The sequence below is a fragment of the Mustela erminea genome, chromosome 14 (genome assembly GCF_009829155.1).
Source record: "Mustela erminea isolate mMusErm1 chromosome 14, mMusErm1.Pri, whole genome shotgun sequence".
NCBI classification, from domain to species: domain Eukaryota; kingdom Metazoa; phylum Chordata; class Mammalia; order Carnivora; family Mustelidae; genus Mustela; species Mustela erminea.
The window spans coordinates 15,929,608-15,955,953 of record NC_045627.1 but is presented as its reverse complement, the minus strand read 5'-3'; positions in this window follow the sequence as shown (position 1 = coordinate 15,955,953).

Sequence of the window (26,346 nt, the reverse complement as noted above, 5' to 3'; positions counted from 1 at the left end):
TATTTGGAACCAGAGTGGAGAGGAGTCTCTCACAAATGCTCTCTATATATTGATGGAGTAAAATGGACCGTTTGGGTCTATTTCCTTTTAAGCATTTGTTACTTTAGATAGGGACAAGTTTGCTCACAATTTTTTTAAAAAAGATTTTATTTATTGGGGTGCCTGGGTGGCTCAGTGGGTTGGGCCTCTGCCTTCAGCTCAGGTCCTGATCTCAGGTCCTGGGATCGAGCCCCATATAGGGCTCTCTGCTCGGCGGGGAGCTTGCGTCCCTTCCTCTCTCTGCCTGCCTCTCTGCCTACTTGTGATCTCTCTCTGTCAAATAAATAAATAAAATCATTTATTTGACAGAGAGAGATCACAAGTAGGCAGAGAGGCAGGCAGAGAGAGAGAGGGGGAAGCAGGCTCTCTGTTCAGCCCACACTGGGCTCTCTGCTCAGCAGAGAGGACCCTGGGGCTCGATCTCAGGACCCTGTGATCATGACCTGAACTGAAGGCAGAGGCTTTGACCCACTGAGCCACCCAGGAGCCCCTCGCTTACAATTTTAAATGTTGCCTTTTAAAGTTATTTTATTATTTGCATTTTCCTCTCATTTTTATTAACTACAAACGTTTATTGAAACTGTGTGCTGTAATTTAGCTTACCATTTCCTGGATGGCTGAATTGTTTCCTTCCTTTCGCTCTCTCTTTCTTTTTTTCTCTGATCTGAATAATACTGCTTTAAGCATCTTGGGAAGCAGCTTTGTCTCTATTTTGTGTCATTTCCTTAGGACAGATTCCACTGAAGTCAAATTGCTGAATTTGAACATGTTTATGACTCAGTTGACTGAGTTTCAGTTCAGTTCTCAGTTGACTGAGACTCAGTCTCATTTCCTAAATGTTGCTCCCAGTGAGCCTACTAGCAGCAAGGATTGAGACTACCATGTGCACTGTAGTCCGACTAGCAATAGACACATTGGTGTAATTTGATCATTGGAGGGAGGCATCTTGGAGAATGGGAGTGTCGGGAGGAGGGCCAGAGGAGTTAAGGGGGGATCCTGGCTAATGATAGGGAAAGACCAATTTGGTGTTAGGACATTGATTTTGAGAAAAGGACAAGATCCAAGTGGAGATGTCTGGGAGATTGTGGGACGGGGGGTCTGGAACATAATAGTAGGGTAGAAAGCTATGGTATTGTTGTTTATTTTCATCCTGGTTCCATCACATCTTCCCACAACCTCTGATGTAGGCAGTGTTCCTACCCTCCACTGAGAGGGTACAGAAACTGAGGCTCAGTGAGCTTAACTGCTTGTATGTCAGCACCCAGTCAGTTAGCGGCAGAGCTGGGATTCCTGATTTTAAAGGCCGTGTTGTACCTCTGCTAGTTATCTGACCCAAAAGCATATTTATATATCAGAAAATATATTTACCCACCACACTGGATATTAACATAGAAACAAAAGCCCTAGTGTTTTTGCATGTCTCCCAAAAATATTGCTTGGACTTGTGCTGTTCTCTTCCTAGTCTGTTTTACTAGATTCTTCTAGGGAGACTTATATTCTAGGGAGACTTATATCTCTAGGGAGACTAGAGACTTCTAGGGAGGCTATATTTGATTTCAGGATGGCAGAAGATAAAAAGACTCCCTTTGTGTTTTCCTGTTTATTGGCCTCTCTGGGCCTTGGGCAGGCTGAGCCGGTGGTAAAATATTCGCATGGAGGTTAATGCCAAAGGACATTCTACAACCAGAGCAAAGCCCAAGGTGTAATTTCAGGCTCTTCAGGATGTCTTTGTTTTGTCTCTCTCATTTAACCTTGTTTGAAGTAAAGTCACGTTGCCATAATGCTCACTTTCCTAATTTTTCATCAGTTTCCAACATTTTATATTTGTAGCCTCAGGAACTTGAGATGAACTTTGGACACAGATGTGTGTTTCAGAAATACACTACTCCCTGCCTCTAGGGCTCGGGAATGTCTGGACTTCTGATGAGAGAAGTATGAACCGAGGATAAAAGTCCAATGGAACTCAGATGTTTTGTTTGGGACAACTTAAAAAGGCTGACTTCCTCCTTTTATTCTGAAAAGAGAGTTAATTGATAGGTCCAGAATATTTTGATGTAAACTTTTTTTACCTTGTATTTTGATTTTATTGGTGTTTTACTTGTAAGTGAGCATGGATCATTTTACTAGCTGTTTAGAATACTGACCGTTCTACAGATAAAACTGTAGATAGTTGTTCATTTTTTAAAAATTGTCTTTCAAAATGGCAAATTGATTCCATTTAAATTTTAAGTTTTTTTAATTTATTTTTTAATATCAGCATAACAGTATTCATTAATTTTGCACCACACCCAGTGCTCCATGCAATCTGGGCCCTCTATAATACCCACCACCTGGTACCCCGACCTCCCACCCCCCGCCCCTTCAAAACCCTCAGATTGTTTTTCAGAGTCCATAGTCTCTCATGGTTCACCTCCCCTTCCAATTTCCCCCAGCTCCCTTCTCCTCTCTAACTCCCCATGTCCTCCATGCTATTTGTTATGCTCCACAAATAAGTGAAACCATATGATAATTGACTCTCTCTGCTTGACTGATTTCACTTAGCATAATCTCTTCCAGTCCCATCCATGTGGCTACAAAAGTTGGGTATTCATCCTTTCTGATGGAGGCATAATACTCCATAGTGTATATGGACCACATTTTCCTGATCCATTTGTCCGTTGAAGGGCATCTTGGTTCTTTCCACAATTTGGCGACCGTGGCCATTGCTGCTATAAACATTGGGGTACAGATGACCCTTCTTTTCACAACATCTGTATCTTTGGGGTAAATACCCAGGAGTGCAATTGCAGGGTCATAAGGTAGTTCTATTTTTAATTTCTTGAGGAATCTCCACACTGTTCTGCAAAGAGGCTGCACCAACTTGCATTCCCACCAACAGTGGAAGAGGGTTCCCCTTTCTCCGCATCCTCTCCAACACATGTTGTTTCCTGTCTTGCTAATTTTGGCCATTCTAACTGGTGTAAGATGGTATCTCAATGTAGTTTTAATTTGAATCTCCCTGATGACTAGTGATGATGAACATTTTCTCATGTGTCTGATAGCCATTTGTATGTCTTTATTGCAGAAGTGTCTGTCCATATCTTCTGCCCATTTTTTTTTATATGATTGTCTGTTTTGTGTGTGTTGAGTTTGAGGAGTTCATTATAGATCCTGGATATCAACCTTTAAGTTTTTTTTAAAGGAGGAATACATTATTGTACTGTAATATATAAAAGTAGTAGACAATTATGCTCTCTTCAGATTTAAAAGAAATTTCAGTTCCATACACATTTTCTCATGAGTGTATGAGTGAGTGTGTGTGTGTGTGAGTGTGTGTGTGTGTCTATCTGCTCGGGAGGGCTGTGTATTCAGATATTCATAGGGCAGAATCCCAGATCCTATGCCCTTTGGAGAGGTTGCCAGTGCTTCCTGAGGGAGATGTGGTCTGAGGTGTATTTGGAGTGATGAATATGGTGTTTTCCTGGGGGACAGATTGGGGATGAGGGAATTGCAGAGAGAGGAACTTGTGTGAAGGCAATGGTGTGGCCACCATGGAGTTAAGTGTCCTTTGGCTTTTATCCTGTGGTGTGGTAGTACTTGGGAGCCAGGAAGACCTAAGTAGAGGGCAGGGGCCAGATCCGGTTTTGCCCCCTTGATGATTGGCCCAAGATTCTCAGACTTTCTGAGATTTGAAGCATGAGTGCCCGGGAGTGTGAGCTCCCACCTTTTGGATTGCAAACCCTGAGGGTGTAGCATGGGCTGCTAGCATTCGTCTTTCCCCAGCGTGGAGGGAACCTACCTCAAATGGAATCCATAATGAGAGGGAAGGAGGGCAGAGAGATGGAGGGTGAGAGGAGTGCAGCAGACCCTTTGTGTGCGGAGAGGTCCGGCTGTGTCTGTGCCATCTCCAACGCTGAGTTTCTCGGTTGCAGGTGCCAGTAACACCCTGTTTTTGCTTCAGCTAGCTTGAGTCATAGTTCTGGGTCTTGAAATGGAAAGAATACAGATTCATATGCCAGAAAGAGAGGGAGGAAATACCAGGTCAAGGATGGGCGGGTGGGTGGGTATGTGTGGGTGTGCTCTTTCTAAGAGCTGAGCCAATTGATCTTATATATATGTAGAAGAAGGAACTAATGAAAGAGCAAAATTGAAGATGCAGTGCAGAGAAGGGGAATACAAATGATGGACAAAGGTGAGGCCTTCAGTGGGATGAAAGGTGTCGAGCAGATCAGGCTTGACAAGTGGGACATCACTTCCTCTAAGGCCACTTGGAGCAACTAAGAATGGGGTCCTAGACGTGGAGGGAGCTCTCTTGCCCTAGCTTCTGTTTTCTCTGTGAAGGTAAGAGGTAGACCTGGCTACTGAGCCAGTTTTCTTGCCCGTGTAGTAATAGGGACTAAGAGTGTCTTGTTCCCTCTCCCATGCCTTAAAACAAAGGAATTACTGTAATCAGTAAGTCCTGTAACTGATTATTGTTCTTTGGGGGAACACTCTCATAAATGCATTTAACTTATGTATTCAGTAATTGGCCAGAAGCCAGGAAATGTATATATATGTAAAACAAGGACAGTTAGGGAGTGCATATATTGTTTGGCCTTCCACTCAGTGACTATGTGTCCCCGAGTGCAGTGGGTGGGCCCGGGAAGTGCTGTGTTCTCAATGGTCTCCTTTCCTTCATGCCTCTCCTCTGTGGGACCATCTGTCCTGCTGGGTGTGGCTCTAGTGGATAAGCGTAATTTTGATCTTCTTCATTTTTGCCTTGAATGTCACTTCACCTCACATAAGATGTCTTGGGATTATACATATTCGTGTGGCACCTTGCCCTTTTGCAGTGTTTTCTTATATTCTCATTGGATCAATATGCTGCCTGAAGCTACCAGTTCAGAAAGGACTTACCTTTCAGATTCTTAGTCAAACTTTGTTTCTGACGTAGTTCTGAATGTCCATTTCAAGTTTTTAACTGTGATTTTTATAAAAGAGAGATTTCATTACCATTTTTATGTCTTTTGTATTATTTTAGAAACTGAACCCACATTTGAAAGGTATTTTAACAGTAAATATTTCATTTTACTATTGTAACTGTGCTTTAGCCTAAAAAGATAAGGAGCCCTATGATATTGTCTTGTGTTTGATTTTAAGTGATGGCACATATTCACTGAACATCAACCAGGGTTTCAAGGACAAATAGTTACTAGTGACACTGCCTGTGCCCCACTGTGGGACCATGAGAATGTATCACTTAGGCCTCTGCTTTGGGGATCATGACTGACTGATGTCTCCAGCTGCTGCCCTCTGGATTCACCACCACTTCTTAGCCAAAGCTGAGCTTTTCTTCGGCTACTTGCAGTTACTGAGCAAGTGGGGATACTACTGTGGTCCACTCATGCAAGATCCAGATGCCTCTGAAGGGTGACTCTGGCTTGACGACTCCCAATGGGTTGGTCAAGAGCTTCTTTGGACTGAGTTGGGAGTCTGAGATCCTTTCTTCCAGCCTCCTTCCTTCCCTGTCTCCTTCACAGGGGGTCAGACCCGCATTGTGGTTCAACCTCCCCATGCCGTCTCAGGTCTCTCCCTTTCCCCCTTCACAGCCAGTTCCCCATATAAATCTCCTACATATGTAATGCTGTCTTGGTGTCTCCTTCTCAGGGAGCCCAAACTGACACACCATCCCTTTCCCCAGAGGTGTCCATCCTACCATCTAAAACCCTTTCAGGAGACAGCATGAGGACACTACATTTTCCACATCAACTTTCTTTATCCCCCTGCCCTGAGATGATATTTCCTCAGAATTCCCATGGCATTTTGAACTTTGTGTTTGGCATTTATGGCCTTTGGCTTTGTATCTGCTGGATGTTTCCTCCTAGATGATAAATACACTGAGAACTTGACGAGCTTCTTGTTCATCGGATTCGTTTTGGTAACATACTTCTTTATTTGTAATCATAATAATTAGCATTTAATCAGCACTTTCCATGTGTCCAACACTGGCAGAAATACTTTTACGTGAATTAATTCAGGTAATCCTCCAAATAAGGTAGGTAATATTCTCCTCATTTTATGGATGAGATCCAGAGAGGTTAAGAATCTTGTCCAGGATGACATAGCTGGTAAGTGACAGAGGCAGGGTTTGAATCGAGGCGGCTGGCTCCATGGTCCTGTTGTTCATTTAGCAGGTATTTTTTATTCAGACAGAATATGTTCCAGGTGCTATACCCAGTGTTGGGGTTGCCAGAGCTTACAATCCAAGTCTATAACAACTATTTAAAAAGCAAACCCCAAAACGTGATTTCCAAATAGGCGTGTGTAAGTCTCTGGGAGAGTAACAGCTACCTGATATTTTGAAAAATTTCTAAAAGCCTTCCTGCCCCAATGATTGTTTTCACAAGCCAGTGTTCCCATTGTTAAAGTAGTGATTTGAGACTGAGAATTAAGGTCTCCTGAAAGAGTCCCCGGACCTTCTCCCTTGTGTACATGCAGTCATTATCACACCCACCCCTCTAACCCCAAGGAGAAGAGCTGTAAGAAGGACGAAGTGTGGACAAAAGGGAGAAGAGGTTGGGCAAAGAGGTCAGAGGAGAGGGGCAGCCGGACCAGAGGGCTGTTGGGAAGGATAGGCTTGGGTGAGGCTTCTTTCATGGAAACCAAATTGCAGAGACGCTCTTGTAAAATTTTAAATATACAGCAATTGAAACGGAGTCACTGTCCCTCCAAAAGGACTGGTTCTAACTGGGAAAAATTCTTTTAATGAGATCTTTTGTAGTATTTTTAAGACAGCATGGAAGAGAGGGGAACAGTGACATATGTTGCTTCTTTACAACTTCTGAAAGGGATTAATGTGTTTTATTTCTATACAGTCATATTTCCTGGACAAACAGTGTAAACCTCCATTTTCCATGGATTTTATGTCTGATAAGAGAAGGATGTGTTTGGTTTATTTAAGCTTGTTGTAGTAGAGCTTATGCTGAACTTTGGGTTAGAGGTAAAATAATATCTTGTGAGTGTGTGTTTGTGTCATATTGCAGCTGTTTATTTTGGAGAGAATGGTTCTGATCCTCTATTTCTGTGCCTAAAATAAATATGTGCACAAGCAGACATATCATTTTAACTGAAGTGAAAAGTAAAGAATGACCTGGAAAAATATTTGAAATTTATAGGACAGGATATAGTATATCCTCAGTACATAGAGAGCCCTATATATTAACAGGAAAAATTAGAACAAATGTTTAAATTATACATATATATGTCACAAATGAAGAAATGATAAGAACCAGTGTTTTAAATGTCACTTCAGTTTTCTAGGATATATAAACTTACAAATAAGAATGTATTTACCTATTATTTTAGCAAAGTTGCTGGTGTGTGTGTGTGTGTGTTAAGACTTTTTCTTTTTTTAAAGATTTATTTATTTGACAGACAGAGATCACAAGTACACAGAGAGGCAGGCAGAGAGAGAGAGGAAGGGAAGCAGGCTCCCTGCTGAGCAGAGAGCCAGATGTGGGGCTCGATCCCAGGACCCTGAGATCATGACTTGAGCTGAAGGCAGAGGCTTTAACCCACTGAACCACCCAGGTGCCCCTTAAGACTTTTTATTTATTTGACAGAGAGAGAGAGAAAGAGAGATCACAAGTAGGCAGAGAGGCAAGCTGAGAGAGGGGGGAAGCAGCCTCCCTGCTGAGCAGAAAGCCAGATGCAGAGCTTGATCTGGGCCCTGAGGTCATGACCTAAGCAGAGGCTTAACCCACTGAACCACCAAGGTGCCTGGCGTGTATTTTTTCCCTTAATGATTCCTCTTGGTTATCTGTGTTTTCTTTCCAATATACCTTTGATAGAATTCTAATTTAGTATGATCTCTCTGGAAAGTAATTTGTTAGTGTGTGCTAATATGCTAAAACTGTACATATCATTTAGCTTAATTTCCTTTTCTAGGAAATGATGACAGGTACACTTAAAGGTGATTAAAAATGCATTGCAGCATTGTTTTCACAATTAAAATTTTGTTTATTGAGGTAAATTTCACATAATATAAAATTAATAATTTTAAAGTGAATAATTCACTGGCTGTAAATGTTCTACATTTATAGTACTGTGTAATCATCACACCTCTATCTAGTTCAAGAACATTTTCATCACTCCAACAGAAAACCCTGTACCCAGGAAGCAGTCTCTGTTCTTTCCTCCCTCCAGCCCTGGCAACTACTTGTGTGTGTGTTTAACCAGTTGGGGGATTTTTTTTTTCTTTTTAAAATTATTGTGTTCCACCCAAGTGATAGTACAGTTGACCCTTGAACAATGGGTTTTAACTGCATGGGTCCACTTTTATGTGATTTTTTTTTAAATAACACTACAGAAATGTAAATGTATTTTATCTTCCTTATGATTTTCTTAATAACATTTTCTTTTCTCTAGCTTACTTTATTGTAAGAATACAGCATACCATGTGCATATTACATGTATACAAAATATGTGTTAATTGTTTAGGTTATCAGTGAGGCTTCTGGTCAACAGGCTGTTATGAGTTAAGATTTTGGGCAGTCAAAAGTTAAATGGAGGGAATAGTCACCCGTAGTCCCTGCATTGTTCAAGGGTTAGCTGTATATGTTGAGCATATTTGTATGAGTCAAGATTCTTGGTTGTAATTGGCAGAAAGTCTGACTTCAAAAGGAGGGGATTTAATGATACACAGGACTATTCCAGGGGTACATTTGGCTTTAAGTATGTACGACTGTTGACAGGGATATAAGTGGAGTCCAAGACACCCACCCATTCTCACGTCCACTCTCTTTGTTGACCTCCCTGTTGGTGAAAATTATTCATTTCCACTCTTGGCTCTGTGTTTGTTTCTTTTCTGTGCTTCCGCCCCATTGTCAGGCAGTCTCTACCAGGTGCAGGAGAGATGGTCCCTGAAAACTAGTGACCCTTGAGAAGAGTGTGGCCCCTCTGGGCTCCAGGTCTTGAGACCACACTGATTGGCTTTCCTTGGGTCATGGACCTGTTCCTGTAGGAGATGGTATACTCTGATTAGCTGGCCTGAATATTATTTGCCCTGTTCCTAGAGACTGAATTTCATTCTGGCTCATATATTCCTGAGAAAGTAGTTCTGGAAAGGCATTCTGATACATTCTCACATAAAACAGTACTGCTCATATCTCTGCTCATGCCCATGTGTATCAAGAGAGCATTGACTTTTGTGTTGATAATCCTAGGTCACTGAGAAAACCTTACATGACATTTTATAAATTTTACTTAAAACTGTGGGAGTTATAGTGGGGGATTTATCTAATTGGAGGGAAGTAATGGTTTCCCTTTTAATAAATGGATTTCCCACTCTTTGAGCTCTATGTTAGATAGTATACACTTTTTTGAAGTCATTCTGCAAGTAGACACTGAAGGCTTGCTGTGGGCCAAATGAAGCTCCAGTTTCATGAGATTTTCAGTCTATTAGGGCAGATGGACAATAAACAAATAACAAATAAATGTATAGTTTCAGGTAATGATTATAGGAAAATGAAGCTTGATGGGGGAGTGTGTATGCTGATCTAGATAGCAGGGTCAGGGAAGGCCTCCCTGAAGAGGGGTTTAGTGTCAAGAACTGGATTGAGCAGGGAACAGTTTTGGATTATTTATGGGAGTAGTGTTCCAAACAGAGGGAATTGTAAATGTAAAGACTCTGAGTCATCAATATGCTTGATAATCTAAGAGAAGTCAATAGAGTTGGAGGAGATGGGGGTGGACGAGGAAAGGGTAGGACCAAGTGGGGCTTGTAGGTCTCACTGAGGACTTGGGTTTATTTTATTTTATTTTTTTTGAAGGGTGAGATGGGAAGCCCCAGGGGGTGGATGAGCAGCGGAGTGACCTGAGTTGACCTTCAGGATCTTTCTTTGTAAAGAATGCCTTTCTTTTCTTTTGATTTGCTTTATAAAAAGTCTGATTCTTGGCGCCAATGCTGAGCAGTGACTGGAGACAGAAAAGGGAAGAGGTAAGGGAAAAAAGTGGTGCTGGAGAAGAGAAGTGAGTAGCCATGGAATCCATAGCAGGAGCAGGTTTTGCAGAAGTTGGGCACACATGGTCTGTGTCTGTCCTTACTGTGGCAGTGAGCATTGATGAGAAGACAGGCTGGCTGTAACTCATGGGACAGGAAAGCTAGACTGCCGTGGGCCTTGTAACGGGGCCTACACAGCAGCCCAGGCTTGTAACAGTATGGAGGCGAGCTTGCTATGTTACCCCAAATATCAATAAGAGGCAAGAAGCAGATATATTAGATAGTACCCCTGCCATGTCTGGGTGGCTCAGTCAGTGAAGCATCTGACTCTTGATTTTGGCTTAGGTCATGATTTCAGGGTTGTGAGATTGAGCCCTGTGTCAGGCTCCATGCTGGGTATGGAACCTGCAAAATTTTCTCTCTCACCCTCTCCCACTGCTTCTGCTCCCACTCCCCTCCTCTCTTTGGCGCTCTCTCTCTCTCTCTCTCTCCCTCAAAAAAATACCCCTGATGTTGACAAAAAATGGAGATAGATCTTCCAGCTGCTATAAAAGAATGAGCGCAGGAAAATATTGATTAGTCAGGGTAATATTAATTTATCTATATAGATGATTGCCAATAGAAGCCAATGCTTGGCTTCATTTCAGGAACCTGCTAAATTAGGGCCCCATTTGTACTTTATATTGTGTTTCTTAATGCAAAGACCCAAGGGAGTCTTGATCTCTGACTCTTGATCTCTCTTTTCAGTATAACCTGAAAAGACCTGATTTTTATAAACCATTGTTGCTAGCCGATGGAATACCTGATGGAGATTGTATTCTGGAAGTTGCTTGTTGGTGCCAGGTTTACACAGAATGAAGAAATATGACTGAATGTGTGCTAAGGCCACCAGGTCTTGTATATGAACTTGTCATGATTGGTAATGTCATCTTTTCCATTCAGGGGTGTCACACATGTGCTTGACTCTGGGTCAGTGCAAGTTATTGAGTGGCTGGGTAGAGATAATTTCTTTCTTCCTGGCTCTGTTATTTTTCTGCACCTTTTGGTAAATGACAATTAGAGAAACACAGCTTTCACTAAAGATACCAAACGGGCCATTACAAGGTATTACCTACAACATATGTGTTGTAACAGTTCTATTACAGTGTTGGACAGAAGAAATTTAAGTTAGTTGCTTTAGGGGGCATTTTGGTATTGGTGAAAATACTATTTAATATATTGTTTGTGTCTTGAATGTACTTCAGTTTTAAAGAGTAAGACAGGTTTGGAGAACATTATAGTTTGGTGTTGTGTTTGCTGAGTTGTACTTTCCTTTGTTATAGGAATTAGGCTTTGAAAAATGTCTGAAAAAAGATCTCTCCAAAACACTCTAGCAACTCTTTTTTTTTTTTTTTCCCCTTCCATTAGTTCCCGCTCCCACCCTACTTCCCCTCTCTGGTAACAGCAAATCTGATTTCTCTTCCAATGCATCAGTCAGTTTCTTTCTTTCCCTTTCTTTCTTTCTTTCTTTCTTTCTTTCTTTCTTTCTTTCTTTCTTTCTACTCCATGTACAGGTGAGATCATTGAGTACATATTTGTCTTTCTCTATCTGACTTATTTTATTTAGCATAAATCCTTCAAGATCCATCCATGTTGTTGTGCATAGTTTTTTTGGCTATGAAATTTAATGTACTCATTGTAAACATTGGAATGATACAAATGAGCAAAAAAAAAAATAATTGAAGTATGAGAAAGCTCTTCAAATTCTGCAATCTTCTAATGTCCATTGTTCCAGTTTGGGTAAGCATGTTTTCTATGCTTGCCCTTGCTTATGTGCATCCTCTTCTCTCTCTGTCTCTCCCCCTGTTTGTCTGTGTCTGTCTTGGGTGCATAGCACACAGAAACACAGTTTCACCTGAATGGTCATTAGACAGAGTCTAACCCTAGACTTTTTTTTTTTTAAAGATTTTATTTATTTATTTGACAGACAGAGATCAGAAGTAGGCAAAGAGGCAGGCAGAGAGAGAGGAGGAAGCAGGCTCCCTTCTGAGCAGAGAGCCCAATGCAGGACTCGATCCCAGGATCCTGGGATCATGACCCGAGCCAAAGGCAGAGGCTTTAACCCACTGAGCCACCCAGACACCCCTAACCCTAGACTTTTGACTTAACATTTCTTGGCCATTTTTCCACATCAGTAAGTGAAGACTTACATAATACTTAAATGGCTTTCTTATGTTCTGCTAGACTCCTATAACAAATGATCTGCCACCCATTCCTCAGGTTGTGGGTTTCTGGCTTTCCCATGCTGCTAGCAGATTGAGGCCTGGGAGTGAGAAGAGGCTGCCTGGTGACCAGAGGCCTTTGGCTTTTTCTGTAAGGAATGCAGTGGGCTGTGGTTATAGCTGCTGGCAGGCTGGGGGGACATTGTGATGGATTTCCAGAGGTAAAGAGAAGCCTTTGGGGAAGGCCATTTCAGCCTTTGCTGAGGTTCTTTGGGGGAAAGAGCACCTTTGTAACCTGTCCAGGAGAAGGTCATTCCATGTGCAAGCTGATTTTGGTGTCCTAAATAAACCAGTCAGTCCACTTTTAGATTTAGCAACTCTTTAGTTCTGTGACTTCTACCAGATCTTTATGATTTAAAAAAATCATGTTTTGGGGGCACCTGGGTGGCTCAGTTGATTAAGCATCTAACTTCAGCTCAGATCATGATCTCAGAGTCCTGGGATTCAGCCCTGTGTCAGGGTCCCTGCTTAGCAAGGAGTCTTCCTCCCCTCTCCCTCTTCCCCTCCCCCACTCCTATTCTCTGTCTCTCTGTCTCTGTCCCTGTCTCTCTCTCTCATATTTTCTCTCTCTCTCAAATGAATCAATAAAATCTTTAAAAAATCATTTTCCAGTTATACTTCCCTGTACCTCCTCAATTACTTCCTGTTAATACTGATATGGCAGAGCAGTGTGGGATCCTGACTGCTTGGGTTCAAGTCTAACCTAACCTCTCTGACCTTCCACTCACCCTAAGGATGGTACCTGCTTCCTATGGCTACTAGAGGTTTAATTAAGTTAATATAATCAAAGCTCTTTTGTAAGCCATTACTATAATTTGACATAAGTAAGATGGCTCTCTCTGCCCTCATCATCACTTTTCTACTTCCTTAGTTGCTGGAGATGGGTGCAGGTAGTGGTTACCAGCTAGCTTCTGCTTTATCTGTTGTTTTATTTCTATCAGTGACTCCCTGATGAGTGGTTTTGACTGTACTATAGGCTAGCCCCAATTCAGATAAAGAGAAGCAGAAACAATTTTGCATTGACTTAAAAGTGTGATGGGACGCCTGGGTGGCTCAGTTGGTTAAGCAGCTGCCTTCGGCTTGGGTCATGATCCCAGCGTCCTGGGATTGAGTCCCACATCTGGCTCCTTGCTCGGCAGGGAGCCTGCTTCTCCTTCTGCCTGTGCTCGCTCTCTCCCCCCCTCTCTCTCTGATAAATAAATAAAATCTTAAAAAAAAGTGTGATGAAACTTGATCCTACTGAAGGTATAGATATATTAAAATGTATATGAAGCACATTTGACTTAAACATTGTATATCATTGGTATATATTTATGTTGTGTGTTATATTGGTACTCCCTATTAGTTAAAAAGAACATGTTAGGATCCTATATTTGAGAAATGTATGTCAAAATATTTAAATAAAGCAGCTCTACGTTTTAAAACTTTAGCACTAGGCAATTGGGTTCCGTCTTTATATAGAATGACTTTTACATGTGGATTGCCAGTTCTGGATTACAAAGGGTTAATATCTTCCTGACTTGTAAGAATTTTATTTTCTACATCTTGTTTACCTTCTAAATATAAAGATATGAAAATAATCCATTTTCTTAGGATGGCTATCTTTTACAACTTCTTCGGTCATAACCAATAATTGTTTCCTGTTCAACTGTCAGGTTTTATTTCGGTGTTTACAAGGATGTTTTTGGATGCAAGTAAAAGAAACCTGGGATGCCTGGGTGGCTCAGTTGGTTGGGCAGCTGCCTTCAGCTCAGGTCATGATCCCAGCGTCCTGGGATCGAGTCCCACATCAGGCTCCTTGCTCGGCGGGGAGCCTGCTTCTCCCTCTGCCTCTGCCTGCCATTCTGTCTGCCTGTGCTTGCTCTCTCCCCTCTCTCTCTCTGATAAATAAATAAAATCTTTAAAAAAAAAAAAAAGAAACCCGAAATGCAAATGACAAGGTTTTTTTTTTTTTCCTCCTATAAAAGCAGCCCCAAGCTAGGATGAGCCCTGAGACAGCTAATTCATTCGGCAGTTCTGTGATGTTAACAGCTCAGACCTGCTCTGCCTCCCTGTCTTGCCATCCTTAGTGTCCTCAGTGTGGCAGTCTTGTCTCCAAGGTGGCAAAATGCCTGCAGCCCTTACAAGAATTGCACCCAGAAAGAACAACATCCAGAGGCAGAAAAGGAAGAAATTCTTCTTCTTTGTGTCTCTTTAAAAACAATGAATCTTTTCCATACATCTCCATCATAATTCTTCCCATTTCTTATTGAAGTGTTAGGTCACAGGCTTGAGCCTAAACCTATCACTGGCAAGGGGTATTGTGGCACTGTAATTTGCTCAGCAGCATCAGGTCTTCCCTCCTAGGGCCAGGGACAGGCCAGCCTCCCAAAAGGACATGACTCTGTGCAGATAGGTGCTCTGTTAGGAAGAGGAAAAGTCTGATTGTGGGAATCGGTGGGGTGGGGGGCTGGAGGGAAACCAACAGTGTCTCTCTAGGCCACTGTTAATTTTTAGTTTAAATGATGTGGAGAATATCTATGGAAGTAAATTATTAATCATGGTAACATTTTGGATATGTGTATGTTTTTAGGGAAGAATTTAAAATTTTGCACTCTAACTGGTATATACAACAGGCTGTAATGGATATAAGAAGCAAATCTATCAGCAAAGCTAAAAGAGGAGTTTGGTTCACTTTTTGCAAGGAGGAATATATATGTAGTTTAGGCCCCAGTATGCTTCAGAATCATTATGCCAGGGTTCTAGGGGCCTTTTACTTCTCTTGGGCCAGCCTGGTTGTGCTTGGGCATACAGGCACATGTGTATCTGCTGTTGGCCCTGGAGAGGACTGTAAGTTAGGTGAACAGTATGGATGGGGGTCACTGGCATGGTGGGACAAAAGACTGATTGACTTGGATGATTGATTGGTTGGGTGGAATTAAAGTGGTTTTTTTTTTTTAAAGATTTTATTTATTCATTTGAGAGAGAGACAGTGAGAGAGAGAGCATGAGCAAGGAGAAGGTCAGAGGAAGAAGCAGACTCCCCATGGAGCTGGGAGCCCAATGCGGGACTCGATCCCGGGACTCCGGGATCATGACCTGAGCTGAAGGCAGTTGTCCAACCAACTGAGCCACCCAGGCGTCCCTTAAAGTGTTTTTTTTAATTATATATCACAAGTTACATATTTATGAAGCTTATTCTTTCACATATGCATTCAATATTTAAAACAATTTTTTTAATTTTTAATTTCTTATAAACATATAATATATTTTTATCCCCAGGGGTACAGGTCTGTGAATTGCCAGGTTTACACACTTCACAGCACTCACCATAGCACATACACTCCCCAATGTCCATAACCCCACCCCCCTCTCCCAATCCCCTTCCCCCCAGCAACCCTCAGTCTGTTTTGTGAGATTGAGTCACTTATGCTTTGTCTCCCTCCCAATCCCATCTTGTTTCATTGATTCTTCTCCTACCCACTTAACCCCCCATGTTGCATCACCACTTCCTCATATCAGGGAGATCATATGATAGTTGTCTTTCTCCGCTTGACATATTTTGCTAAGCATGGTACCTTCTAGTTCCATCCATGTTGTCGCAAATGGCAAGATTTCATTTCTTTTGATGGCTGCATAGTATTCCATTGTGTATATATACCACATCTTCTTTATCCATTCATCGGTTGATGGACATCTAGGTTCTTTCCATAGTTTGCCTATTGTGGACATTGCTGCTATAAACATTCGGGTGCACGTGCGCCTTCAGATGGCTACGTTTGTATCTTTAGGGTAAATACCCAGTAGTGCCATTGTTGGGTCATAGGGTAGTTCTATTTTCAACATTTTGAGGAACCTCCATGCTGTTTTCCAGAGTGGTTGCACCAGCTTGCATTCCCACCAACAATGTAGGAGGGTTCTCCTTTCTCCGCATCCTCGCCAGCATCTGTCATTTCCTGACTTGTTAATTTTAGCCATTCTGACTGGTGTGAGGTGATACCTCATTGTGGTTTTGATTTGTATTTCCCTGATGCCGAGTGATGTGGAGCACTTTTTCATGTGTCTGTTGGCCATCTCGATGTCTTCTTTGCAGAAATGTCTGTTCATGTCCTCTGCCCCTTTCTTGATTGGATTATTTGTTCTTTGGATGTTGAGTTTGCTAAGTTCTTTATAGATTTTGGACACTAGCCCTTTATCTGATATGTCGTTTGCAAATATCTTCTCCCATTCTGTCAGTTGTCTTTTGGTTTTGTTAACTGTTTCCTTTGATGTGCAAAAGCTTTTGATCTTGATAAAATCCCAATAGTTCATTTTTGCCCTTGCTTCCCTTGCCTTTGGCGATGTTCCTAGGAAGATGTTGCTGCGGCTGAGGTTGAAAAGGTTGCTGCCTGTGTTATCCTCAAGGATTTGGATGGATTCCTTTCTCACATTGAGGTCCTTCATCCATTTTGAGTCTATTTTCGTGTGTGGTGTAAGGAAATGGTCCAATTTTATTTTTCTGCATGTGGCTGTCCTATTTTCCCAACACCATTTATTGAAGAGGCTGTCTTTTGTCCATTGGACATTCTTTCCTGCTTTGTCAAAGATTAGTTGACCATAGATTTGAGGGTCTATTTCTGGGCTTTCTATTCTCTTCCATTGATCTATGTGTCTGTTTTTGTGCCAGTACCATGCTGTCTTGTTGATGACAGCTTTGTAATAGAGCTTGATGTCTGGAATTGTGATGCCACCAACTTTAGATTTCTTTTTCAATATTCCTTTGGCTATTTGAGGTCTTTTCTGGTTCCATATAAATTTAAGGATTATTTGTTCCATTTCTTTGAAAAAGATGGATGGCACTTTGATAGGAATTGCATTAAATGTGTAGATTGCTTTAGGTAGCATAGGCATTTTCACAATATTAATTCTTCCAATCCAGGAGCATGGAACATTTTTCCATTTCTTTGTGTCTTCCTCAATTTCTTTCATGAGTACTTTATAGTTTTCTGAGTATAGATTCTTTGCCTCTTTGGTTATATCCTGACACTTTACTGAATTCCTGTACAAGTTCTAGCAGTTTTGGAGTGGAATCTTTTGGGTTTTCCACATACAGTATCATATCATCTGTGAAGAGTGATAGTTTGACTCCTTCTTTTCTGATTTGGATGCTTTTAATTTCCTTTTGTTGTCTGATTGCTGAGGCTAGGACTTCAAGTACTATGTTGAAGAGCAGTGGTGATAATGGACATCTCTGCCATGTTCCTGACCTTAGCGGAAAAGCTTTCAGTTTTTCTCCATTGAGAATATTTGTGGTGGGTTGTTCATAAATGGCTTTGAGAATATTGAGGTATATGCCCTCTATCCCTACACTTTGAAGAGTTTTGATCAGGAAGGGATGCTGTACTTTGTCAAATGCTTTTTCAGCACCTATTGAGAGTATCATATGGTTCTTGTTCTTTCTTCTATTGATGTGTTGTATCACATTGACTGATTTGCAGATGTTGAACCAGCCTTATAGCACTTGAATAAATCCCACTTGGTCGTGGTGAATAATCCTTTTAATGTACTGTTGAATTCTATTTGCTAGTATTTTGGTGAGAATTTTTGCATCTGTGTTCATCAAGGATATTGGTCTATAGCTCTCTTTTATGATGGGATCCTTGTCTGGTTTTGGGATCAAGGTGATGCTGGCCTCATAAAATGAGTTTGGAAGTTTTCCTTCCATTTCTATTTTTTGGAACAGTTTCAGGAGAATAGGAATTAGTTCTTCTTTAAATGTTTGGTAGAATTCCCCCAGGAAGCCGTCTGGCCCTGGGCTTTTGTTTGTTTGAAGATTTTTGGTGACTGTTTCAATATTCTTACTGGTTATGGGTCTGTTCAGGTTTTCTATTTCTTCCTGGTTCAGTTGTGGTAGTTTATATGTTTCTAGAAATGCATCCATTTCTTCCAGATTGTCAAATTTGTTGGTGTAGAGTTGCTCATAGTATATTCTTATAATTGTTTGTATTTCTTTGGTGTTAGTTGTGATCTCTCCTCTTTCATTCATGATTTTATTTGTTTGGATCCTTTCTCTTTTCTTTTTGATAGGTCTGCCAGGGGTTTATCAATCTTATTAATTCTTTCAAAGAACTATCTCCTAGTTTCATTGATTTGTTCTGTTGGTTTTTTGGTTTCTATTTCATTGATTTCTGCTCTGATCTTTATGATTTCTCTTCTCCTGCTGGGTTTAGGGATTCTTTCTTGTTCATTCTCCAGCTCCTTTATGTGTAGTGTTAGGTTGTGTACCTGAGACCTTTCTTGTTTTTTTTATTTTTTTAAAGATTTTATTTATTTATTTATTTGACAGGCAGAGATCACAAGGAGGCAGAGAGGCAAGCAGAGAGAGGGAGAGAGAGGGAAGCAGGCTCCCTGCTGACCAGAGAACCCGATGCGGGACTCGATCCCAGGACCCTGAGATCATGACCTGAGCTGAAAGCAGCAGCTTAACCCACTGAGCCACCCAGGTGCCCCCTTTCTTGTTTCTTGAGAAAGGCTTGTACTGCTATATATTTTCCTCTCAGGACTGCCTTTGTTGTGTCCCACAGACTTTGAACCATTGTGTTTTCATTATCATTTGTTTCCATGAATGTTTTTCCATTCTTCTTTAATTTCCTGGTTGACCCATTCATTCTTTTTTTTTATTAAATTGATTTATTAATTTCACAAAAACAGTATTCATTATTTTTTCACCACACCCAGTGCTCCATACAATCCGTGCCCTCTATGATACCCACGACCTGGTACCCCATTCTCCCACCCATCCCCCGCCACTTCAAACCCCTCAGATAGTTTTTCAGAGTCCATAGTTTCTCATGATTCACCTCCCCTTCCAATTTACCCCAACTCCCTTCTCCTCTCTTACACCCCTTGTCCTCTATGCTATTTGTTATGCTCCAAAAATAAGTGAAACCATATGATAATGGACTCTCTCTGCTTGACTGATTTCACTTAGCATAATCTCTTCCAGTCCCATCCATGTGGCTACAAAAGTTGGGTATTCATCCTTTCTGATGGAGGCATAATACTCCATAGTGTATATGGACCACATCTTCCTTATCCATTCATCTGTTGAAGGGCATCTTGGTTCTTTCCATAGGTTGGTGACTGTGGCCATTGCTGCTATAAACATTGGGGTACAGATGGCTCTTCTTTTCGTGACATCTGTATCTTTGGGGTAAATACCCAGGAGTGCAATGGCAGGGTCATAGGGGAGTTCTATTTTTAATTTCTTGAGGAATCTCCACACTGTTCTCCAAAGAGGCTGCACCAACTTGCATTTCCAGTAACAGTTGAAGAGGGTTCCCCTTTCTCCACATCCTCTCCAACACATGTTGCTTCCTGTTTTGTTAATTTTGGCCATTCTAACTGGTGTAAGGTGATATCTTGATGTGTCTATGGCCATACCACCCTGAACGCGTCCGATCTCATCTGACCCATTCATTGTTTAGAAGGATGCTGTTTAGTCTCCATGTATTTGGGTTCTTTCCAAATTTCCTCTTGTGGTTGAGTTCTAGCTTCAGAGCATTGTGGTATGAAAATATGCAGGGAATGATCCCAATCTTTTGATACCGGTTGAGACCTGATTTAGGGCCGAGGATGTGATCTTTTCTGAAGAATGTTCCCTGTGCACTAGAGAAGAATGTGTTCTGTTGCTTTGGGATGTAATGTTCTGAATATACATGTGATGTCCATCTGGTCCAGGGTGTCATTTAAGGCCTTTATTTCCTTGTTGATCTTTTGCTTGGATGATTTGTCCTTTTCAGTGAGGGGAGTGTTAAAGTCCCCCACTATTATTGTATTATTGTTGATGTGTTTCTTTGATTTTGTTATTAATTGGTTTATATAGTTGGCTGCTCCCACATTGGGGACATAGATATTTAAAATTGTAAGATCTTCTTGTTGGACAGACCCTTTGAGTATGATATAGTGTCCTTCCTCATCTCTTATTATAGTCTTTGGCTTAAAATCTAATGGCTCTGATGTAAGGATTGCCACTCCTGCTTTCTTCTGATGTCCATTAGCATGGTAAATTATTTTCCACGCCCTCACTTTAAATCTGGAGGTGTCTTCGGGTTTAAAATGAGTTTCTTGTAGGCAACATACAGATGGGTTTTGTTTTTTTATACATTCTGATACCCTCTGTCTTTTGATTGGGGCATTTAGCCCATTCACATTCAGGGTAACTATTGAGAGATATGAATTTAGTGCCATTGTATTGCCTGTAAGGTGACTGTTACTGTATATTGTCTCTGTTCCTTACTGATCAACCACTTGTAAGCACTCTCTTTGCTTAGAGGACCCCTTTCAATATTTCCTGTAGCGATGGTTTGGTGTTTGCAAATTCTTTCAGTTTTTGTTTGTCCTGGAAGCTTTTAATCTCTCCTTCTATTTTCAATGATAGCCTAGCTGGATATAGTATTCTTGGCTGCATGTTTTTCTCGTTTAGTGCTCTGAAAATATCATGCCAGCTCTTTCTGGCCTGCCAGGTCTCTGTGGCTAAGTCAGCTGCCAATCTAATATTTTTACCATTGTATGTTACAGACCTCTTTTCCCGGGCTGCTTTCAGGATTTTCTCTTTGTCACTGAGACTTGTAAATTTTACTATTAGGTGACGGGGTGTGGGCGTATTCTTATTGATTTTGAGGGGCGTTATTTGAACCTCCTGAATTTTGATGCTCATTCCCTTTGCCATATTGGGGAAATTCTCCCCAATAATTCTCTCCAGTATACCTTCTGCTCTCCTCTCTCTTTCTTCTTCTTCTGGAATCCCAATTATTTTTTTTTTTTGTTCCCAATTTTTTTTTTTATTTCCAGCATAACAGTATTCATTATTTTTGCACCACACCCCGTGCTCCATGCAATCCGTGCCCTCTATAATACCCACCACCTGGTACCCCAACCACCCACCCCCCGTCCCTTCAAAACCCTCAGATTGTTTTTCAGAGTCCATAGTCTCTCATGGTTCACCTCCGCTCCAATTTCCCCCAACTCCCTTCTCCACTCTAAGTCCCCATGTCCTCCATGCTATTTGTTATGCTCCACAAATAAGTGAAACCATATGATAATTGACTCTCTCTGCTTGACTTATTTCACTCAGCATAATCTCTTCCAGTCCCGTCCATGTTGCTACAAAAGTTGGGTATTCATCCTTTCTGATGGAGGCATAATACTCTATCCCCAGGGGTACAGGTCTGTGAATCACCAGGTTTACACACTTCACAGCACTCACCAAAGCACATACCCTCCCCAATGTCCATAATCCCACCCCCTTCTCCCAAACCCCCTCCCCCCAGCAACCTTCAGTTTGTTTGTGAGATTAAAAGTCACTTATGGTTTGTCTCCCTCCCAATCCCATCTTGTTTCATTTATTCTTCTCCTACCCACTTAAGCCCCCATGTTGCATCACCACTTCCTCATATCAGGGAGATCATATGATAGTTGTCTTTCTCTGCTTGACTTATTTCGCTAAGCATGATACGCTCTAGTTCCATCCATGTTGTCGCAAATGGCAAGATTTCATTTCTTTTGATGGCTGCATAGTATTCCATTGTGTATATATACCACATCTTCTTGATCCATTCATCTGTTGATGGACATCTAGGTTCTTTCCATAGTTTGGCTATTGTGGACATTGCTGCTATAAACATTCGGGTGCATGTGCCCCTTTGGATCACTACGTTTGTATCCTTAGGGTAAATACCCAATAGTGCAATTGCTGGGTCATAGGGCAGTTCTATTTTCAACATTTTGAGGAACCTCCATGCTCTTTTCCAGAGTGGCTGCACCAGCTTGCATTCCCACCAACAGTGTAGGAGGGTTCCCCTTTCTCCGCATCCTCGCCAGCATCTGTCATTTCCTGACTTGTTGATTTTAGCCATTCTGACTGGTGTGAGGTGATATCTCATTGTGGTTTTGATTTGTATTTCCCTGATGCCGAGTGATATGGAGCACTTTTTCATGTGTCTGTTGGCCATCTGGATGTCTTCTTTGCAGAAATGTCTGTTCATGTCCTCTGCCCATTTCTTGATTGGATTATTTGTTCTTTGGGTGTTGAGTTTGCTAAGTTCTTTATAGATTCTGGACACTAGTCCTTTATCTGATATGTCATTTGCAAATATCTTCTCCCATTCTGTCAGTTGTCTTTTGATTTTGTTAACTGTTTCCTTTGCTGTGCAAAAGCTTTTGATCTTGATGAAATCCCAATAGTTCATTTTTGCCCTTGCTTCCCTTGCCTTTTGCGTTGTTCCTAGGAAGATGTTGCTGCGGTTGAGGTCAAAGAGGTTGCTGCCTGTGTTCTCCTCAAGGATTTTGATGGATTCCTTTCGCACATTGAGGTCCTTCATCCATTTTGAGTCTATTTTTGTGTGTGGTGTAAGGAAATGGTCCAATTTCATTTTTCTGCATGTGGCTGTCCAATTTTCCCAGCACCATTTATTGAAGAGGCTGTCTTTTTGCCATTGGACATTCTTTCCTGCTTTGTCGAAGATTAGTTGACCATAGAGTTGAGGGTCTATTTCTGGGCTCTCTATTCTGTTCCATTGATCTATGTGTCTGTTTTTGTGCCAGTACCATGCTGTCTTGATGACGACAGCTTTGTAATAGAGCTTGAAGTCCGGAATTGTGATGCCACCAACGTTGGCTTTCTTTTTCAATATCCCTTTGGCTATTCGAGGTCTTTTCTGGTTCCATATAAATTTTAGCATTATTTGTTCCATTTCTTTGAAAAAGATGGATGGTACTTTGATAGGAATTGCATTAAATGTGTAGATTGCTTTAGGTAGCATAGACATTTTCACAATATTTATTCTTCCAATCCAGGAGCATGGAACATTTTTCCATTTCTTTGTGTCTTCCTCAATTTCTTTCATGAGTACTTTATAGTTTTCTGAGTATAGATTCTGTGTCTCTTTGGTTAGGTTTATTCCTAGGTATCTTATGGTTTTGGGTGCAATTGTAAATGGGATTGACTCCTTAATTTCTCTTTCTTCTGTCTTGCTGTTGGTGTAGAGAAATGCAACTGATTTCTGTGCATTGATTTTATATCCTGACACTTTACTGAATTCCTGTATAAGTTCTAGCAGTTTTGGAGTGGAGTCTTTTGGGTTTTCCACATATAGTATCATATCATCTGCGAAGAGTGATAATTTGACTTCTTCTTTGCCGATTTGGATGCCTTTAATTTCCTTTTGTTGTCTGATTGCTGAGGCTAGGACCTCTAGTACTATGTTGAATAGCAGTGGTGATAATGGACATCCCTGCCGTGTTCCTGACCTTAGCGGAAAAGCTTTCAGTTTTTCTCCATTGAGAATGATATTTGCGGTGGGTTTTTCATAGATGGCTTTGATGATATTGAGGTATGTGCCCTCTATCCCTACACTTTGAAGAGTTTTGATCAGGAAGGGATGCTGTACTTTGTCAAATGCTTTTTTCAGCATCTATTGAGAGTATCATATGGTTCTTGTTCTTTCTTTTATTGATGTGTTGTATCACATTGACTGATTTGCGGATGTTGAACCAACCTTGCAGCCCTGGAATAAATCCCACTTGGTCGTGGTGAATAATCTTTTTAATGTACTGTTGAATCCTATTGGCTAGTATTTTGTTGAGTATTTTCGCATCTGTGTTCATCAAGGATATCGGTCTATATCTCTCTTTTTTGGTGGGATCCTTGTCTGGTTTTAGGATCAAGGTGATGCTAGTCTCATAAAATGAGTTTGGAAGTTTTCCTTCCATTTCTATTTTTTGGAGCAGTTTCAGGAGAATAGGAATTAGTTCTTCTTTAAATGTTTGGTAGAATTCCCCCGGGAAGCCGTCTGGCCCTGGGCTTTTGTTTGTTTGGAGATTTTTAATGACTGTTTCAATCTCCTTACTGGTTATGGGTCTGTTCAGGCTTTCTATTTCTTCCTGGTTCAGTTGTGGTAGTTTATATGTTTCTAGGAATGCATCCATTTCTTCCAGATTGTCAAATTTATTGGCGTAGAGTTGCTCATAGTATGTTCTTATAATAGTTTGTATTTCTTTGGTGTTAGTTGTGATCTCTCCTCTTTCATTCATGATTTTATTTATTTGGGTCCTTTCTCTTTTCTTTTTGATAAGTCGGGCCAGGGGTTTATCAATTTTATTAATTCTTTCAAAGAACCAGCTCCTAGTTTCGTTGATTTGTTCTATTGTTTTCTTGGTTTCTATTTCATTGATTTCTGCTCTGATCTTTATGATTTCTCTTCTCCTGCTGGGCTTAGGGTTTCTTTCTTGTTCTTTCTCCAGCTCCTTTAGGTGTAGGGTTAGGTTGTGTACCTGAGACCTTTCTTGTTTCTTGAGAAAGGCTTGTACCGCTATATATTTTCCTCTCAGGACTGCCTTTGTTGTGTCCCACAGATTTTGAACCGTTGTATTTTCATTATCATTTGTTTCCATGATTTTTTTCAATTCTTCTTTAATTTCCCGGTTGACCCATTCATTCTTTAGAAGGATGCTGTTTAGTCTCCATGTATTTGGGTTCTTTCCAAACTTCCTTTTGTGGTTGAGTTCTAGCTTTAGAGCATTGTGGTCTGAAAATATGCAGGGAATGATCCCAATCTTTTGATACCTGTTGAGTCCTGATTTAGGACCGAGGATGTGATCTATTCTGGAGAATGTTCCATGTGCACTAGAGAAGAATGTGTATTCTGTTGCTTTGGGATGAAATATTCTGAATATATCTGTGATGTCCATCTGGTCCAGTGTGTCGTTTAAGGCCTTTATTTCCTTGCTGATCTTTTGTTTGGATGATCTGTCCATTTCAGTGAGGGGAGTGTTAAAGTCCCCTACTATTATTGTATATTGTTGATGTGTTTCTTTGATTTTGTTATTAATTGGTTTATATAGTTGGCTGCTCCCACGTTGGGGGCATAGATATTTAAAATTGTTAAATCTTCTTGTTGGACAGACCCTTTGAGTATGATATAGTGTCCTTCCTCATCTCTTATTATAGTCTTTGGCTTAAAATCTAATTGATCTGATATAAGGATTGCCACTCCTGCTTTCTTCTGATGTCCATTAGCATGGTAAATTCTTTTCCACCCCCTCACTTTAAATCTGGAGGTGTCTTCGGGCTTAAAATGAGTTTCTTGGAGGCAACATATAGATGGGTTTTGTTTTTTTATCCATTCTGATACCCTGTGTCTTTTGACAGGGGCATTTAGCCCATTAACATTCAGGGTAACTATTGAGAGATATGAATTTAGTGCCATTGTATTGCCTGTAAGTTGACTGTTACTGTATATGGTCTCTGTTCCTTTCTGATCTACCACTTGTAGGCTCTCTCTTTGCTTAGAGGACCCCTTTCAATATTTCCTGTAGAGCTGGTTTGGTATTTGCAAATTCTTTCAGTTTTTGTTTGTCCTGGAAGCTTTTAATCTCTCCTTCTATTTTCAATGATAGCCTAGCTGGATATAGTATTCTTGGCTGCATGTTTTTCTCGTTTAGTGCTCTGAAAATATCATGCCAGCTCTTTCTGGCCTGCCAGGTCTCTGTGGATAAGTCAGCTGCCAATCTAATATTTTTACCATTGTATGTTACAGACTTCTTTTCCCGGGCTGCTTTCAGGATTTTCTCTTTGTCACTGAGACTTGTAAATTTTACTATTAGGTGACGGGGTGTGGGCCTATTCCTATTGATTTTGAGGGGCGTTCTCTGAACCTCCTGAATTTTGATGCTCATTCCCTTTGCCATATTGGGGAAATTCTCCCCAATAATTCTCTCCAGTATACCTTCTGCTCCCCTCTCTCTTTCTTCTTCTTCTGGAATCCCAATTATTCTAATGTTGTTTCGTCTTATGGTGTCACTTATCTCTCGAATTCTCCCCTCGTGGTCCAGTAGCTGTTTGTCCCTCTTTTGCTCAGCTTCTTTATTCTCTGTCATTTGGTCTTCTATATCACTAATTCTTTCTTCTGCCTCATTTATCCTAGCAGTGAGAGCCTCCATTTTTGATTGCACTTCATTAATAGCTTTTTTGATTTCAACTTGGTTAGATTTTAGTTCTTTTATTTCTCCAGAAAGGGCTTTTATATCTCTCGAGAGGGTTTCTCTAATATCTTCCATGCCTTTTTCGAGC